General features: G+C 56.9%; 1 long non-coding RNA gene across 1 annotated transcript; it reads right to left on the bottom strand.

Annotated features, from left to right (window-relative positions):
• Positions 1-1,828: 1,828 nt before the first annotated feature.
• Positions 1,829-2,541, bottom strand: LOC132217847 (uncharacterized). Its single transcript, XR_009449021.1, has 2 exons — positions 2,404-2,541; positions 1,829-2,284 (listed from the first exon to the last, which is right to left on the bottom strand). It is a non-coding gene; the product is annotated as an uncharacterized LOC132217847 (long non-coding RNA).
• Positions 2,542-4,811: the final 2,270 nt, after the last annotated feature.

Raw genomic sequence — 4,811 nt, 5'->3', positions numbered from 1 at the left:
TGCATCTGAAAAATGGACAGAATGACAGGGTTGTAGTGAGCATGCCATGAAATGATGCAGGTGAAACATTTAGCTGGGCCCTTGACCCAGGTAAACGGGAGCTTGCAAGGGGCAGACTTGCGATGTAGCCACTGGCCAACCGGCTGTTTCCATGAATATGTGGAAAGACCGCAGCGAGATAACAAGCTCTTCAGACGTGGAAGGAGTGGGGAGAGGCCCATGGGAGGGGCCCTGGAAGGCAGGCTTTGGGGGACTATAGGAAATATCCTTGAAGAAGCAGAAATTTGGAAAGAACTTGTCCTGAGAGGTTGTGAACTCTTGTGTGCAGGAGCCATTCAGGAGGCGGGGGGGGGGGGGGGGGGACAGCAGGGGAGGGGATGGGAGGGGGGCCATGGGGAATTCAGGTTCCAGGGAGTGGGCTAACCTGTGGATTCCACACTGCAGCTCTGGGAGGGCCCAGAAGGAATCCTGCACCTGTTGTGTGTGTGTGTGTGTGTTTGTGTGTGTGTGTGTGTGTGTGTGTGTGTGTGTGTGTGTGTGTGTTTGTGGCTGGGCTTGTCTCTCCCCTTTCCTGGGCTAGGAGCACCTGTGGATAAGGGAGAGTCATGGGGATACGGGTGGGAGGGAGGAGTGAGAGAATTAGAACTTTCCTGGTTCCTGGAATGGCTTCTCCTGCCCCCCTCACATGCTCAGCCTGCGGGGATGGGGGCCTGTGGGCTTGGTGGATGAGGGGACGCACCTTCCTGGGCTCAGCTCCTCACACTGACCCACAGCCATGACACCACATCATGTTTCCCCTCCAGTCTGGCTGTGTCTGGTGCGTGCAAAGGACCTGAAAGTGGAACCAGGCCCTAAGAGGCAAAGGGCTGGAGAGGAAGCAGCTGCCAGGCAAATGCATGTCTCCGGCTGATTCTTAAGTTCCAGGGCGTGTCTGGGAGGGGGGCTGGTTCTAGCAGATCAGAATTTGGGTTTGGATGATGGAGCCTGAAGACCTGACCCCAGAATGTTCTATGCAGCTGAGAGGATGGGTTCTGAGTAGGGAGAGGTGTAGACACCTCCCAGCATCAAGAATTAGGACCCTGCCCAGGACACACCTGTGAATTGGATCTGCCCCTGCCCAGGCCTCTCTGATGGCCACCAGCTTCTGGAGGAGAGCCCCACTCTCTCACCAGCTTCCCAGGAACAGGCCTGGCTGGGCTCCCAGCCCTTCCCCTGCTCTGCTTGCTGCCAGCGGGGCTGGCAGGGTTCAGGAGGCAAAGGCAGGACCTTATGCTCTACACCAGCGGTTCTCAACCTGTGGGTCGTGATCCCTTTGGGGGTCAAACAACCCTTTCAGAGGGGTTGCCTAAGACTATCAGAAAATACATATATAATTACATATTGTTTTGTGATTAATCACTATGCTTTAATTATGTTCAGTTTGTAACAATGAAATTGGGGGTCACCACAAATGAGGAACTGCATTAAAGGGTCGCGGCATTAGGAGGGTTGAGGACCACGGCTGTACACACTAAGGGGCTGCTGCTTGTCCCTGTACCAACACTGAGGTCCCGGGCCCGTCATGGAGATGGCGCCGCCCTGCTGTGTAGAAACTTGGGGTGGGGGCCTGGCTGAAGCCCCCCCTTTGAGCTTGCTGGAATGGGCTTCTGTCGCTCTGCTCTGCCTCTCCTGGCCGTGGGGTGTGTGTGTGAGGTGGATGGGCTGCAGGAGCCGGCAGGGATGCCCCAAAAGCTGGGCCTTTTCCCAGCAGGAGCTCCAGGGTCCTCTCCCCCTTGCAGGACAGGAGGGTCCCTTCCTGTCCAGGGCTCACATTCCTCACGAAGCAACAGACATTCCATTTCTCTTTATTGTTCTCACTGGGGGTGGGGTGGGAGGAGTTAGGGCCCCTCTCATAAAAAAGGTGGAGATCGGTGGACCCGCGAGGAGACCTGAGTCGGGCATCTGGAGGGGAAAGCCCAGCCTGGAGAAGGAAGTCCCTGTGGCCCTGGTACCCCTGCTCCCCAGGTCTTCCTCTCGCTCCCGCCCAACCTGCCCCCAGTTCCGAGGCTCCTGACTGGTTGGTGCCGGCTGTGCCCAGCTCTCCTACCTGGGACCCTGGGAGGAGCTCGGTGGTCAGGGTTTCGTGGCGCCGCGCGGTGCGGGGTTAGTGGGATTCCGCGGGTTGGCGGGGTTCGGTGGAGGGAGGCTCGTGGCGTTTGCTGGTGGGGGTTTCCTGGCGTTCACTGGGGGGGCTTTTGTGCTGTTGTCGGCTTTCTTGGGGTGTTTAACATCCTTAGATTTCAAGCTGGAAAACACGTCTTTGCAGAAGTCGTGGGGCTGCGATGCGCGGCGTGGGAGGGGTGGGGGCAGGTGCGTCCGGCCCCTCCCCTCTCCCTCCCTCCCTCCGGCTCTCAGCCCGCTCACCTGCTGTTGAAGAGCTTCTCTATGTACTTGCCCACTTGGCCGAAGGTGCTCAGCCAATAGGCCGCCCGGGGCCCGCGGGGCGGCTGCGGCTGCGGCTGCGGCTCCTCCCCCAGCGCGCCCTCCGGCGGCCGCAGCAGCACCGCCAGGCACAGCAGGGCCAGGGCGCACGCGCAGCGCAGAGCCGGCGTCTGGAGGGGGCGGGGCAGACAGAGCGCGGCGGTCACGTGAGCCCACCCCACGGACACCGCGCGTGGGGGTGAGCTGGGCGCTCAGGTCCAGGGATGGGTCAGCCTGGGGTAACGGGGGTGGTGGGGGGAGGGTACACACGTTCACGAGTGCCCTTAGGCACATCCAGGTGCCCAGGCCCAATGGTGCCCCTAGACTTGCACAGTGACGCGCACAAAGTACCAGGGGAACCGGGGCCGGGAGGATGGACTGCGAGGCACGCCCTGAGATGGACACACACACACACACAGGGGCACGCGCGCGCGCATCCTCCCCCCCCCCCCCACACACACACACGAGGGTGGCACAGAGCCGTTGGTCAGCGCCCTAACCTCACTGACCTCTCCCATAGCTCCTTGCTCACCCTACTTCAGCCTCTCCTGCCTTCTGGCAGTTCCTTTAAAATGCCATTTCCTTTAAACTCTCCAGATTTCCTCATGGCCAATTGCCTTGCCCCCTTTGGGCATCAGCTCAAAATTCAGCTTCCAGAGGGTCCTACTCTGACACCCTTATTTTTTAAAAAAATGTATTTTATTGATTTTTTTTACAGAGAGGAAGAGAGAGGGATAGAGAAATTAGAAACATTGATGAGAGAGAAACATCGATCAGCTGCCTCCTGCACACTCCCCACTGGGGATGTGCCTGCAACCAAGGTACATGCCCTTGACCAGAATCGATCCTGGGACCCTTCAGTCCGCAGGCTTACACTCCATCCACTGAGCCAAACTGGTTATGGCTGATACCTTTATTTTTTTTTAAGTTTTTTTTTAAATTTTATTTAGAGCGAGGAAGGGAGAGGGATATAGAGAGAGAAACATTGATGAGAGAGGAACATCATCCACGGGCTGCCTACTGCTCACCCCCTACTGGGGATGGAGCCTGCAACCCTGGCATGTGCCCTGCCTGGGAATCAGCGACCTCTTGGTTCCTGGGTCGATGCTCAACCACTGAGCCACATCAGCCGGGTGAGCCTGAACCCCAATTTTAAAAATTGCAACCTACTCATTCATCTTGCTCTACTTTCCCCTACCCCGCTCTGTTCACCTTCTAACTTACTATATTCTGTGCTTTAAATTCTCTTTGTCCCTCCTAAATGCCCCCTAACCCCAACGCATGTAAGCACCATTATAGCTGGGCTCTTTGCCTGTTTTATTCACTGATGTATTACAAGAACCTAGAACAGTGCCTGACAGTAGTGCTAAATCATACACGTTAAATGAATAATTACTAATACAGTTACATATACCTCCATGCACACCCCCAACCAAGCACAGAAAAATTTTGTGCCGGCACACACAGCAACTCACATATTATGATGCCCATAAACATGATACAACCTCCCCACCCTCTCCCTGGAGCCCCTGGGACAATTCTCTCTTGACCAGAAAATCCCCTCATCCCCACCACCCAGAGCAGGGACAGAAAACCTGGCAGCTGTCCTGGCCATGGGACTGGCAGAGGAGGCTGCCCTGGTCTCAATCCTTCATGCCCTGGGGAGGGGCATTTGGTGCCAGTGTCCATCCCTGCAATCATGGAGAAGACAGCTGACAGGGCCCACCAGACATTACCATGGTGCTGAGCAGGTGCAGAGCAGCACAGCAAGGGTCTCTGGCCAGGACGTCTGAGGCCCTTTATATTCCTTCAGGTCTATGCCCCTTTCCCTGTAAGGTCCCACCCCCAGCTTGACCTCCTTATCCTGCCCCTAAGTTATAACCTGGGAGTTGGGAACAGGGAGACGGTGGGGGTGGAAGCACATGGACTGCTAGCTGTCCTGACCTGCACAGTCCCTGCCAGGGGCCCAGAGGTGTGGGTGGCAGAGGTGGAGGCACTGGGGAGTAGGGTAACTTTTGGCTTCAAGTCTACGGATACTAAGGAGGAACCGACACAGGTTAAGAGGGGGCTGTGCTTCTCCCAGGGGCCTTCTCTCAGCATTTGGGAGGGCGGCTATGCTGAGAGACCAGACCTTCCCATCCAGCTTGATTCAGGGTGCCTCCTTTCCCTGTTGAGCTGCTGTGAGGCCTCAGCACCCTCATTCCTGGCCTCTAGGCCCGCTAGTATGGGGAGGGGGGTGAAGATTTTCTTGGCCTGCCTCACCCTTTCAGAGCCCCTGATGGTTGACCTGCAGAGCCTTCTAAAGGGTGGGGGGTCTTGCTGCTTTTCTGGGACAAGGTTATGAAATGGGG

Source organism: Myotis daubentonii, chromosome 16, assembly GCF_963259705.1.
Source record: "Myotis daubentonii chromosome 16, mMyoDau2.1, whole genome shotgun sequence".
NCBI classification, from domain to species: domain Eukaryota; kingdom Metazoa; phylum Chordata; class Mammalia; order Chiroptera; family Vespertilionidae; genus Myotis; species Myotis daubentonii.
Note: the sequence above shows the minus strand (reverse complement) of the source record. Positions and strands in the feature narration are given on the sequence as shown.